This window comes from Pristiophorus japonicus, chromosome 5 (assembly GCF_044704955.1).
Source record: "Pristiophorus japonicus isolate sPriJap1 chromosome 5, sPriJap1.hap1, whole genome shotgun sequence".
Classification (NCBI taxonomy): domain Eukaryota; kingdom Metazoa; phylum Chordata; class Chondrichthyes; family Pristiophoridae; genus Pristiophorus; species Pristiophorus japonicus.
In genome coordinates this window covers 8130053-8144865 of record NC_091981.1, presented here as the reverse complement: position 1 = coordinate 8144865, position 14813 = coordinate 8130053, and the positions used below count along the sequence as shown (strand labels likewise).

The window sequence follows — 14813 nt, the reverse complement described above, 5'->3', positions numbered from 1 at the left end:
TTATCTTCTAAGAATTTTGAGCTCAGATAACAAAGTATGACAAGGTATTTACAACACAGAAACGGGGACATTCAGCCCAACAGGTCCGTGCCAGTGTTTATGCTCCACACGAGCCTCCTCCCACTCTCACCCCATCAGCACATCCTTCTATTCCCTTCTCCCTCATGTGTTTATCCAGCTTCCCCTTAAATGCATCGATACTATTTGCCTCAACCACTCCCTGTGGTAGCGAGTTCCACATTCTCACCACTCTCTGGGTAAAGGGGATTAAGGGGTTATGGGGAGCATGCAGGGAAGTGGAGCTGAGGCCAAGATCAGATCAGACGTGATCTTATTGAATGGCGGAGCAGTTTCGAGGGGCTGAATGGCCGACTCCTGCTCCTAACTCTTATGCCTAACTCTTATGTTTTTATGTAAAGAAGTTTCTTCTGAATTCTCTATTGGATTTATTAATGATTATCTTATATTGATGGCCTCTAGTTCTGACCTTGCTTGTAAGTGGAAGAGGATTAGTGTATAGGAATGGTGGTGGTATGTTTTCAACATTAATAGTCTGCAATTCCTCTTCACTTCACTAAATAGTCACAGAAATATTTGTACAAAGCAGATAAAAAGTAATATAATAATGCATGGAGATACAATATAGTTTGGAGACATTTCTAATATGGTTACTGTATGCCTCAGTGTAAATACATTTCTACACTTCATAATCTCCCCTCATAATCTTATACGTTTCAAGAGGTGATCTTATCGAAACGTGTAAGATTATGAGGGGGCTCGACAAGGTGGATGCAGAGAGGATGTTTCCACTGATGGGGGAGACTAGAACTAGAGGGCATGGTCTTAGAATAAGGGGCCACCCATTTAAAACTGAGATGAGGAGGAATTTCCTCTCTCAGAGGGTTGTAAATCTGTGGAATTCGCTGCCTCAGAGAGCTGTGGAAGCTGGGCCATTGAATAAACTTAAGAGAGAGAGATAGACAGTTCCTTAACCAATAAGGGAATATGGGGTTATGGGAAGCGGGCGGAGAAGTGGACCTGAGTCCATGATCGGATCAGCCATGATCGTATTGAATGGCGGAGCAGGCTCGAGGGGCCGTATGGCCTACTCCTGCTCCTATTTCTTATGTTCTTATAACATTGCCATGTGCCTACTGGAGCAGGGAATCTAGAAGTTAAGAATGGGACAAGTTGAGGTGGTGATGGAGAAACTGGTAGCTGAAAACTGGACAGACGATTGTGGTGATGGAGGAGCCTGTCATGAAATTCAAATAGCTATATGAGCCATGTAAATGGCATGCGGCTTCTATACATTTGGCCTTTGCCTTCTCCATGGATATATCACTTCCTGGTATCACCTTTTTACACCGTGTGCCCTTTCTATTTAAAATGTCAGACCTCACAAGGGATTGATGATCAGGTTTTTGACCAGCCTCACATAAGAACATAAGAAATAGAAGCGGTAGTCGGCCATACGGCCCCTCGAACCTGCTCCGCCATTCAACACGATCATGGCTGATCTGATCTTGGCCTCAACTCCACTTCCCTGCCCGCTTCCCATAACCCTCGACTCCCTTATCCTTCAAAAATCTGTCCATCTCCGCCTTAAATATATTCAATGACCCAGCCTCCACAGCTCTCTGGGGCAGAGAATTCCACAGATTCAGAGAAGAAATTCTTCCTCGTTTCCATTTTAAATGGGTGACCCCTTATTCTGAGACTATGTTCTAGATTGCCCCCAGGAGGGGAAACATCCTCTCTGCATCCAAACTGTCGAGCCCCCTCAGAATCTTAAATACTTCAATAAGATCACCTCTCATTCTTCTAAGCTCCAATGAGTATAGGACCAACCTGCTCAACTGTTCCTCACTAGACACTCCCTTCATCTCAGGAATTAACCTAGTGAACCTTTCACTTTTTTCAGAACGTTGCATGTCCGTGAGTATAACTGTGTAAAGTGCCGCAGTGTGGGATTCACACCACCGCTCTTTCCTGCTCTAATCTTTTAGTGATTCAGTTGCCTCAAATATCCCAACGCTAATGGGATTTCATGCATGAAATACATTGGATTAGTTTGAATTGAACAGAGAAATGGTACATTTACTGAGCAGTAATTTGATTGCTCGGGGTCATTTGGGTTGCATTAAGAGGAGCTGTTTTGTATCTTCAGACATTACTCACTTCATCAAGTGCTAGTCACAGAGAGATTAGGAATGTTGTACACTTGATGCTGAAGATTGCATTTCTCCACATGAGTGCGGGTGACGTTTTAAACCTGTATTAATAAACAGTAACTGAAAAGTAAACTAGAAATCTAGAGATGGTTGTTGAACATTAAATTCACGTGGTGAAGAGGCTGGGGAGAAAAGGGTTAATCCAGTCAGCCCAGTTGAAGTTTATGCTTTGTCGAATTAGGTTTGTATTAAAATTCACACATGGTACTTTACACCTTGAAGTGTAAACTGGATCAAACCTGCATCCAACCTTGGTTAGACCACACTTGGAGCACTGTGTACAGTCTGGACGCCATATTATAAAAAGGATATAGAGGAGAGGGTGCAGAGAAGATTTACAAGGATGATACCAGAAATGTCAGCGTATGCCTATCAGGAAAGGATGAACAGGTTGGGTCTCTTTTTGCTTGAAAAAAGAAGGCTGAGGGGTGACCTAATCTTTAAAAATTGTGAATGGTTTTTGATAGAATGGATACAGAGAGAATGTTTCCACTTGTGGGGAAGAGCATAACTAGAAGTCATCAATATAAGATAGTCACCAAGAAATCCAATGGGGAATTCAGAAGAAACTCCTTTACCCCGAGAGTGGTGAGAATGTGGAACTCACTGCCACAGGGAGTGGTTGAGGCAAATAGTATCAATGCATTTAAGGGGAGGCTAGACAAGCATATGAGGGAGAAAGGAATAGAGGGTTTTGCGAGTAGATTTAGATGGGGAAATACGGGAGGAGGCTCGAGTAGAGCATAAATGCCGGCATGGACTGGCTGGGCCGAATGGCCTGTGTCTGTGCTATATATCCCATGTAATAAAAACATAAGAAATAGGAACAGGAGTAGGCCATACGGCCCCTCGAGCCTGCTCTGCCATTTAATAAGATCATGGCTGATCCGATCATGGACTCAGCTCCACTTCCCCGCCCGCTCCCCATAACCCCTTATTCCCTTATCAGTTAAGAAACTGTCTATTTCTGTCTTAAATTTATTTAATGTCCCAGCTTCCACAGCTCTCTGAGGCAGAGAATTTCACAGATTTACAACCCTCTGAGAGAAGAAATTTCTCCTCATCTCAGTTTTAAATGGGCGGCCCCTTATTCTAAGATTATGCCCTCTAGTTCTAGTCTCCCCCATCAGTGGAAACATCCTCTCTGCATCCACCTTGTCAAGCCGCCTCAAAATCTTATACTTTTCGATAAGATCACCTCTTATTCTTCTGAATTCCAATGAGTAGAGGCCCAACCTACTCAACCTTTCCTCATAAGTCAATCCCCTCATCCCCAGAATCAACCGAGTGAACCTTCTCTGAACTGCCTCCAAAGCAAGTATATCCTTTCGTAAATATGGAAACCAAAACCGCACGCAGTATTCCAGGTGTGGCCTCATCAATACCCTGTATAACTGCAGCAAGACTTCCCTGCTTTTAAACTCCATCCCCTTTGCAATAAAGGCCAAGATACCATTGGCCTTCCTGATCACTTGCTGTACCTGCATACTATCCTTTTGTGTTTCATTAACACTTGAAGAAACTCAGAAATATTCTCAAAGGCCTCAATATACATATTGGTGGTTTGTTTGATGTTCGCTTGGTGGGGAGTGAAGTTCAAACCTCAACAAGCCCACTTGTGCATTGACCCAGTTCCATTAGGCACGGGAGAAACTAGCTGAATCAAATATTGGTTGTCGGGACTGTTTAATTATTGTTGCATTCTCCAGCGTTTTATTTGAAACTACATTGGCGTGCAATACAGCCCACGTCATGCACAATAGCAACACGACAACAACAACCTGCATTTATATAGCGCCTTTAATGTAGTAAAACGTCCCAAGACGCTTCACAGAGGCGTTATCAGACAAAATTTGACACCGAGCCACATAAGGAGATACTATGACGGGGCTTGGACAAAGAGGTAGGTTTTAAGAGGCGTCTTAAAGGAGGAAAGGGAGGTGGAGAGGTTTAGGGAGGGAATTCCAGAACTTAGGGTCCAGCAAGCTGAAGGCACGGCCGCCAATGGTGGAGCGATTAAAATGGGGGATGCTCAAGAGGCCAGAATTGGAGGAGCGCAGAGATCTCGGGGGAGAGGGTTTGTAGAGCTCGAGGAGGTTAACGAGATCGGGAGACGCCGAGTTTTTCTCCAAACGGCGTCCAACCAGCTGAATAAAGTGTTTATCAAATTCCCTTCCGCCTACCGCGACTTAGAAGTAAGTCTGACCTCCCGACAGCACACCCCCCCCCCCGTCCCCCACTGTCCCCACACCCCCTTCCCCCCGACCCTTCTCCTCCATACAGCGAAGCCAATTCTGGATGGTTGAGTAAAAAGCATCACTGGCAGTGCAGTTATGGAGAAGACCCATATATCACATATCAGAGCTGCCAAATCTCTCAGCTAATGCAGGCTGCATGAAAGGATAAGTACTGAGGGAGTAATGCGATCAAAAAATTGAGAACAAAATAAAAATGACAGCTGATCTCAGTCAGATTGCAACACGAGACCTTTTGGTGCGGGCAGTGAGATGGAAAGTAGGTCATCACGACTCCATTAAAATGACCAAAAATGTTGCAAGAACTGATAACATTTTTTTTTTTCAAATGTGCATATCCAAAAATCTAATCCGGGTATTAGTTTTTGCAGCTAATCGCCTGACTCTATGCTGGAGAAAGCACAACAGGGAGGAAGAAAAATAAAATACAAGACCATTATCGATGCAAATTACTAGCCTTGCTTATTTGTGCGTGTGCCATCTGTTAATGTGTGACGATGGACATCTATCTTAAACATCGTCGGCCGCCCCGACCTGTGTGAGAACACCATCGCAGGTCGGGGCTATAAGTACAGCTGGAGCGCTGGGCCCTGGAACGTCGCGGGCGAAGGTGCGGTGAATGAGGGTTCGGGGCCCAGAAGAGGCGAGGGCCCAGGGGCAGCACGGGGCCCAGCCCACACTGTGCGATGTGACACGCACTAGGTCCGTGCAGCAGAGCAGGTCTCCAGTCATCCTGGTTAACACTTGCCACTGGACCAAGACCTCGCTCTGTCAAGCCCGTGCGGTGGCTGGTGTGGAAAAAAATCCACGCACAGGCATCTTCCACCCTTCAGGATGTAGTTCGGGATCCGGAATATTAGGTCCTTCATTGAAACATCTGTGAACTCTTGTGGAAGCAAGTCATCCTCGCTCGAGGGACCGCCTATGGTCTTAAAAAGTAAAATAAGGGGGGGGGAGAAATTGGCCTAGTTAGCGCCTCCCATTAGCACCTGCGATGGGCGGTAACGGGGCAGTAAGGGGTTACCGACCGGGTGTGGCAAAATCACCGATACCCGCGAACTCCCCTGGCTTTGCACTGGCACTAACACTTACCGCCTCGCTCTCTTGCGTTCCGGAGATTGTGATGTCATCCGGTGCACAGCGCCCCGTTACCGCCCTGGATGCAATATTCGCTCCTTCCCCCTGCAGCACCGCCGGGCGTCAACAATGGCAGCTGCAGAAGACATGGTCAACTCCGAGTGATATTTAAAGGCCGTGGTGGGCAGCCAGGCCAAAATTTATTTACCTCCCCATGCTGGTGCCTCCTGATTATCCCCCCGCAATCGCTGGGCCCTGCCCTCAGAGTCATCATCATCATAGGCGGTCCATCGAATCGAGGATGACTTGCTTCCATGTCAAAAAGTTCAGAGGTGTTTCAATGAAGGACCTAAAATTCCGGGTCCGAACTACATCCTGAAGGGTGGAAGATGCCTGTGCGTGGATTTTTTTAACATGGGGTGACCGTTGCACACCAGCCACCACACGGGCTTGACAGAGCGAGGTCTTGGTCCAGTGACAAGGGTTGAACCAGGACGACTGGAGACCTGCTCTGCTGCACGGACCTAGTGCGCACACATATCGCACAGTGTGGGCTGGCCCCGTGCTGCCCCTGGGCCCTCGCCTCTTCTGGGCCCTGAACTCCACGCCTCTCCTGGGCCCCGATCACGTCCCTCTACAGTCTCTCACTGCTCCTTCGCCCCGACCTCGCCGCTCCTGCTGTACCTGCTCGCGCTCCACTCACCGACCTGGACCTTGATGACGTCCCTTTTCGCTGCCGTTGGTCTCCTGCCCCAGCTCGTGCTGCTCCCTGGAGTGGTACCCCACCACACTGCTCCTCCCGCTCCCCGGCCTGCTCCGATGGTGCTCACAGACAGGGGGGCACGCAGACTGTTGGGGGGGGGGGGGGGACTGCTTTGCACGTAGCACAGGTGTCGTGGCCCAACACAGACAGCAGGAAGAATCATTTACTCCTGCTTTGGCCCTGCCCTGTAAACGAGGGAAAGAGCCTGTACAGAGGGCAGCGCTGCACGGAACATTACTCAGTGTTCTGCCACTATCGCCCCTCTCGCTCACTTTAGCGTTCTAAGGGAGGTAGTTAGCGCTTGATTTAACATTCCACTTCCCACTTGGAGTTCCTGTCAGCTGAAAATCCTTCTCGCCCCGGCGATAATTTTGCGCTCCCGCGAGAATTATCACCCCAAACGGGGTTGTTACCCCAATTTCTAGCCCAAGATGTCTAAACTGTCATCATCATCATCATCATCATCATAGGCAGCCCCTCGGAATCGAGGAAGACTTGCTTCCACTCTAAAAGTGAGTTCTCAGGTGACTGAACAGTCCAATACGGGAATTACAGTCTCTGTCACAGGTGGGACAGACAGTGGTTGGAGGAAAGGGTGGGTGGGGAGTCTGGTTTGCCGCACGCTCCTTCCGCTGCCTGCGCTTGGCTTATGCATGCTCTCGGTGACTCAGCGGAGCTGATCGTGTGTGGTCAGTGCTTCGATGCTGGGGATGTTGGCCTGGTCGGTGCTCGCTGCCCCGTGTCCTAACACGCACCAAGTCCCACTCACCCATCACCCCCCCGTGCTCGCTGCCCCCGTGTCCTAACTCGCACCAAGTCCCACTCACCCATCATCCCCCCGTGCTCGCTGCCCCCGTGTCCTAACTCGCACCAAGTCCCACTCACCCATCACCCCCTGTGCTCACTGCCCCGTGTCCTAACTCGCACCAAGTCCCACTCACCCATCACCCCCCCGTGCTCGCTGCCGCCGTGTCCTAACTCGCACCAAGTCCCACTCACCCATCATCCCCCCGTGCTCGCTGCCCCCGTGTCCTAACTCGCACCAAGTCCCACTCACCCATCACCCCCCCCCCCCCCGTGCTCCCTCACCTACATTGGCTTCCGGTTAAGCAATGCCTCGATTTAAAATTCTCATCCTTGTTTTCAAATCCCTCCATGGCCTCGCCCCTCCCTATCTCTGTAATCTCCTCCACAATCCCCACCGAGATGTCTGCTCTTAAATTCTGCCCTCTTGACCATCCCTGATTATAATCGCTCAACCTTCGGCGGCCGTGCCTTCTGTTGCCTGGGCCCCAAGCTCTGGAACTCCCTCCCTAAACCTCTCCACCTCTCTACCTCTCTTTCCTCCTTCAAGACGCTCCTTAAAACCGACCTCTTTGACTGAGCTTTTGGTCACCTGTCCTAATTTCTACTTATGTGGCTCGGTGTCACATTTATCTGTTTTGTCTTATAACACTGCTGTGAAGCACCTTGGGATGTTTTACTACGTTAAAGGTGTTGTATAAACACAAGTTACTGTTGTTGGACAGAGATAGGGCAATAGCAGGTCGACCCCCCATTTTACACTGCGATCAATCATCTTTCTCATGGAAGTCAAATCGATCCATAAATCTTCCACAAAACTATTTTAGTAAACACAGGAACAGGAGGAGACCATTCAGCCCCTCGAGCCTGCTCCGCCATTCAATGAGATCAGGGCTGATCTGCGACCTAACTCCATATACACGCCTTAGGCCCATATCCCTTAATACCTTTGGCTAACAAAAAGCTATCAATCTCAGCTTTAAAATTAACAATTGATCCAGCATCGATTGCCGTTTGCGGAAGAGAGTTCCAAACTTCTACCCTTTGTGTGTAGAAATGTTTTGTACTTTCATTCCTGAAAGGTCTGGCTCTAATTTTTAGAATCTGCCCCCTCATCCTAGATTCCCCAACCAGCAGAAATAGTTTCTCTCGATCTACCCTCTCTGTTCCCCTCAATATCTTGAAAACTTCGATCAGATCACCCCTTAACCATCTAAATTCCAGGGAATACAACCCTAGTTTGTGTGACCTCTCCTCGTAACTTAACCCTTGGAGTCCGTGTATCATTCTGGTAAACCCACCCTGCACTCCCTCCGAGGCCAATATATCCTCCCTAATGTGTGGTGCCCAGAACTGCTCACAGTGCTCCAGGTGTGGTCTAACCAGGGCTTTGTACAGCTGCAGCATAACCTCTACCCCCTCTATATATCTAGTCCTCTAGATATAAAGGCCGGCAGTCCATTAGCCTTGTTGATTCTTTGATTAATTTTCGATTGTTTAAAAGTTGAACTCAAGCAAGGTAAGAGTCATTTTTTTTATGCAGTATGGATTTTGATTTTTGGAAATTTCATTCTTAGACTTTTCTGATTTTAAAGAGCACGGTCTAGAATGAGATTTATTTAAGTTAAAAATAATAAGTATTTCAGCCCCTGTGGGGCTTGGAGAGGGGGGAGGGGGGAGTCTAAAAAGAAGAAGCAGAGACAAATGTATTAAAAAGAGAGCACTTTGGTAAGTGCCAAGACAAAGGAGACGGTTAAATGTAAAAACTAACTCCCCGAAGGAAGTAATAATTAATGGGTGATATCAGGCAGAAGTAAGAAGCCGGTACAAGACTGATTGTAGGTTCGACGGCAGCCAACAGGTACATACGGATACAGGTACTGAGAGAGACACACGGGAACCAGGGACCAAGAATAGGCAGACACGGGGAGTGCCGGGGGAACACAAGAGGAGGAACATCAATAATAAGATGAATACTGGAAGCTGTTGAGGCAGCGGGGAACTACAACATGCTGGGAAAATCATGGAGATAACTCAATCCAGGGTCGTTGAATATATTTAAGGAGAAGACAGACAGATTTTGGAACGATAAGAGATTCGTGGGTTATGGGGAACGGATGGCGAAGTGGAGTTGAGCCCAAGATCAGATCAGCCATGATCTTATTGAATGGTGGAGCAGGCTCGAGGGGCCGAATGGCCGACTCCTGCTCCTAATTCTTACTATTCTTATGAAAGAAAGTGGAATGAACAAAATCGCTTTGCACAAGAGGCCAGAATAGGAGGAGCTTTAGGGCTAAAGGAGGTTACTGAGATGTGGAGGGGTGGCGGGGCATGGTTTAAGCCATGGAAGATTACTAAAAAAGCCTTTGAAAAGCTATAATGAACCATTTAATAGTTTCATTGGTGTACACTATTCAGTTTCATAGCAAGTTAAAGATTTTTGGAATGGAATGGAAAGAATATAATATTCAACAGCCGAGTTTTTCAAAACGACAAAATTGAGCAAAAAAAGTAACTGGCGTTGAGGTCTGTAAGTGAAATGAAACAAGAATCAGAGAATGGTTACAGGATGGGAGGAGGCCCTTCGGCCCGTTGAGCCCGTGCCGGCTCTCTGCAAGAGCACGTCAGCCAGTCCCACTCCCCCGCCCTTTCCCCGTAGCCCTGCACATTCTTTCCCTTCAGGTACTTATCCAACTCCCTTTCGAAAGTCACGATTGAGTCTGCCCCCACCACCCTCTCAGGCCGTGCATTCCAGATCCTAACCACTCGCTGGGAAAAAAAGTTTTACCCCATGTCGCCTTTGGTTCTTCTGCCAATCGCCTTAAATCTGTGTCCTCTGGTTCCCGACCCTTCCACCAATGGGAACAGTTTCTCTCGATCTCCCCTGTACACCCCTCATGATTTTGAACACCTCGATCAAATCTCCTCGCAACCTTCTCTGCTCCGAGGAGAACAACCCCGGCTTCTCCAGTCTCTCCATGTAGCTGAAGTTCCTCATCCCTGGAACCTTTCCTGTAAATCTTTTCTGCGTCCTCTCTAAGACCTTCACATCCTTCCTAAAGTGTGGTGCCCAGAATTGGACACATTGGAAGTAGGAAGATACAGAACTGAACGATGTGGGCAAATATTTGGCAGATGGAGTATAATGTTGGAAAGTGTGAGGTCATGCACTTTGGCAGAAAAAAATCAAAGAGCAAGTTATTATTTAAATGGAGAAAGATTGCAAAGTGCCGCAGTACAGCGGGACCTGGGGGTACTTGTGCATGAAACACAAAAGGATAGTATGCAGGTACAGCAAGTGATCAGGAAGGCCAATGGAATCTTGGCCTTTATTGCAAAGGTGATGGAGTATAAAAGCAGGGAAGTCTTGCTACAGCTACATAAGGTATTGGTGAGGTCACACCTGGAATACTGCGTGCAGTTTTGGTTTCCATATTTACGAAAGGATATACTTGCTTTGGAGTTCAGAGAAGGTTCACAAAGTTGATTCCGGGGATGAAGGGGTTGACTTATGAGGAAAGGTTGAGTAGGTTGTGCCTCTACTCATTGGAATTCAGAAGAATGAGAGGTGATCTTATCGAAATGTATAAGATTATGAGGAGGCTCGACAAGGTGGATGCAGAGAGGATGTTTCCACTGACGGGGGAAACTAGAACTAGAGGGTACAATCTTAGAATAAGGGGCCACCCATTTAAAACTGAGATGAGGAGAAATTTCTTCTCTCAGAGGGTTGTAAATCTGTGGAATTTGCTGCCTCAGAGAGCTGTGGAGGCTGGTACATTGAATAAATTTAAGACAGAAATAGACTGTTTCTTAAACAGTTAGGGGATAAGGGGTCATAGGAAGCGGGCGGGGAAGTGGAGCTGAGTCCATGATCAGATCAGCCATGATCTTATTGAATGGTGGAGCAGGCTCGAGAGGCCGTATGGCCTACTCCTGTTCCTATTTCTTATGTTCTTATGTTCTTATGTCCCTAATGCAAAAAATACATCCAAGCTAAGCCAAGAGGGTTGCTATAGACTACCAGGCCAGCTTTAGTAGGACAGCTTGCTCTATGGAGAGATCAGAACGGTATGTGAGAACCAGAATGTTATTCTAATGGGAGCCCTCAGTCAACCTAATATGGACTGAGAAAACCCCACTTGGCTTGTTGTCGGAAGTGGTAGATGCGTTGCTTGAATGCTTCTTGACCCAGCGTGCGGAGGAAGCCACAAGAGATGATGCTTATTTCGATCTGATCTTCATCCGAAGACCCAGAAAGTGAAAGTCACAGCACGCCTGGAGGACAGCAACTGCTGCATGCTGGCGTTTAAAATGATCTGAGAGTCGGAAATACACGAGACCAGGAGCCAAGTTTTAAAAGGGCTAAATTCAATGAAAGAAGTTTACAAGCAATGTTACCTTTAATTTTTTTTGGGGGGTGGGGGGGAGGTGAGCGGCCCCTTTAAGGTGCTGTCCCACCCATTAAAAATACCGCGAATGCGCATTTGTTTGCTATTTAACAGCCGGTCAGCCGGCTGGGCAGGAGCTGCACAATCGTGCAACTTAAAGGGAACATAAGAAATAGGAGCAGGAGTCGGCCATTCGGCCCCTCGAGCCTGCTCCACCATTCAATGAGATCATGGCTGATCATTCATCTCAACGCCACTTTCCTGCCCGATCCTTGATTCTCTTTCTATCCAAAAATCTAGCGATCTCTGTCTTGAATACACTCAACGACTGAGCCTCCACAGCCCTCTAGGGTAGAGAATTCCAAAGATTCACCACCCTCTGAGTGAAGAAATTCCTCCTCATCTCAGTCCTAAATAGCCGACCCCTTATTCTGAGACTGTGACCCCTGGTTCTAGGCTCCCCAGCCCGGGGGAAACATCCTCCCTGCATCTACCCTGTCAAGCCCTGTAAGGATTTTGTATGTTTCAATGAGATCACCTCTCATTCTTCTAAACTCTAGAGAATATAGATTGAGTCTACTCAATCTCTCCTCAGAGGACAACCCCCCCATCCCAGGAATCAGTCTGGTGAACCTTCGCTGCACTTCCTCTATGGCAAATATATCCTTCTTTAGGTAAGGAGACCAAAACTGTACACAATATTCCAGGTGCGGTCTCACCAGGGTCCTATATAAAAGAAAGACTTGCATTTATATAGCGCCTTTCACGACCACCAGACGTCTCAGAGAATTAAGTACTTTTGGCGTGTAGTCACTGTTGTAATGTGGGAAATGCAGCAGCCAATTTGCACACAGCAAGCTCCCACACACAGCAATGTGATAATGACCGGATAATCTATTTTTGTGATGTTGATTGAGGGATAAATATTGACCTCAGAACACCGGGGATAACTCCCCCGCTCTTCTTTGGAATAGTGGCATGGGATCTTTTACGTCCACCTGAGAGACCAGATAGGGCCTCGGTTTAACGTCTCATCCAAAAGACAGCCCCTCCAACAGTGCAGCACTCCCTCAGCACTGTGCTGGGAGTGTCAGCCTAGATTTTTGTGCTCAAGATTCTGGAGTGGGACTTGAACCCACAACCTTCTGATTCAGAAGCAAGAGAGCTGTCCACTGAGCCGTCCACTGAGCCACAGCTGACAGACTGTGTAAGCTATAATATAATTGCAGTAAGATGACTTTACTCTTATACTCAAATCCGCCTGGATACAAGTCAAGAAATAGTCAAGAAAAGTGTAGTCACTGGAAGTAAAAATGGGGAGAAGTGCAGAACAGATTTACCGAGTCATACTATCGCACAGATTCAAGATCTAGCCCAAAGAACGAGCGATGTGTCCAATAAATTTCCAGAGAGACTGGTGGAGGCTAAAACCCTGGAACCATTTCGGGAACAACAAGACGCAACAATGGACAGGAGTCGTGAGGGTCTCGTTGGATGAACGAATTATGATGGGGCAAATTGCTTCTCCCGTAATTATCCTGCGATGACCGATGTAGCCTATCACAGGAGGGGTTAAAGTGTTACCCAGTAGGGCAGCCTATTCCCTCCATTCTTTGCGCATTGAGAATTAACATGAAGAAACTGTGGAAAAACATCTTAATAACAAGCTGGTCGGGTGCCAGTCATAAGCGGGGCCTTCTGCCAAGCAACTTCTAATCTTACAAATTGCTATTTGTACGGACGTGGCTGCACAGGGAATGAAACTTCTGAAAATTGAATTGAACTGTTCCCACAGTCAGTACTCTTGATGTTTCTGAAGGTTTTGGGAAGGGGATTAGGGGATAAAGGAGAGTTGTCGCTCCCATTTTCCTTCTGCCTCTCCTGGAGACGCTGGCTCAGGTTGGGGATATGTTCTCACGGGCACGAGCTGCTCTCTGCCATCTCCCCCTAAGTGGCTTCAAGTGCCCTTGGAGTCTGCTTTTTATTCCTTCACGTGGGCATCGCTGGCAAGGCCGGCATTTATTGCCCATCCCTAATTGCTCTTGAGAAGGTGGTGGTGAGCCGCCTTATACAACTGAGTGTCTCGCTGGGCCATTTCAGAGGGCAGTTAAGAGTCAACCACATTGCTGTGGGTCTGGAGTTACATATCGGCCAGACCGAGTAAGGGCGGCAGATTTCCTTCCCTAAAGGACATTAGTGAACCAGATGGGTTTCATGGTCATTGTTACTGACACTAGCATTTCATTCCAGGTTTATTTAATTATGATGGTGTAGTGTTATGTTACTAGACTAGTTACAGAGTTACTAGTTACTGGTTATAGTTGCCTGAACTAATGATCCGGAGACATAAGAAACATAGAAACATAGAAAATAGATGCAGGAGCAGGCCATTCGGCCCTTCGAGCCTGCACCACCATTCAATATGATCATGGCTGATCATGCAACTTCAGTACCCCACTCCTGCTTTCTCGCCATACCCCTTGATCCCTTTAGCTGTGAGGGCCACATCTCACTCTCTTTTGAATATAGAAAGAACATAAGAAATAGGAGCAGGAGTCGGCCATTTGGCCCCTTGAGCCTGCACCGCCATTCAATAAGATCATGGCTGATCTGATCATGGACTCAGCTCCACTTCCCTGCCCCGCTCCCCATAACCCTTTATTCCCTTATCGCTCAAAAATCTGTCTATCTCTGCCATGAGCTCAAATCCCACCACGGCAGCTGGGGAAATTTAAGTTCAGTTAATTAAGTAAATTTGGAATTAAAAAGCTAGTATCAGTAATGGTGACATAAAACTAGCGGATTGTCGTAGAAACCCATCTGGTTCACTAATGTTCTTTAGGAAATCTGCCGCCCTTACCCGGTCTGGCCGATATGTGACTCCAGACCCACAGCAATGTGGTTAACTCTTAACTGCCCTCCGAAATGGCCCAGCGAGACACTCAGTTGAGTAGGGGCAATTAGGGATGGGCAATAAATGCCAGCCTTGCCAGCGGCATCCACATCCCGTGAATGAATATAAAAAAAACTGACTAAACTACACCAAAATAATTAATAAATGCCTCCGTATAGTTTTTAAAAGCCCTTTTCCGTTATTCATAATTGGGTTACTCACAGGTGGTGGACTAGACACAGATTTAAAATGTTTATTTTTTTGTGATAAAATCTTTTTCAGCTGTATTAATAAAACTGTACCATGTTACCACTCTTAAATGATTCACAGAATATTTTTCAATGCAAATTTTTTTTCTAAATTACTTTCGAAAACCGTGCCAGCTTGTGCTGTTCC

General features: G+C 47.1%; 1 protein-coding gene across 1 annotated transcript in view; it reads left to right on the top strand.

Moving 5' to 3' along the window:
• Positions 1-14813, top strand: part of LOC139264226 (cadherin-6-like) — a 205898-nt gene that overhangs the window by 102780 nt on the left and 88305 nt on the right. The window lies entirely within an intron of this gene.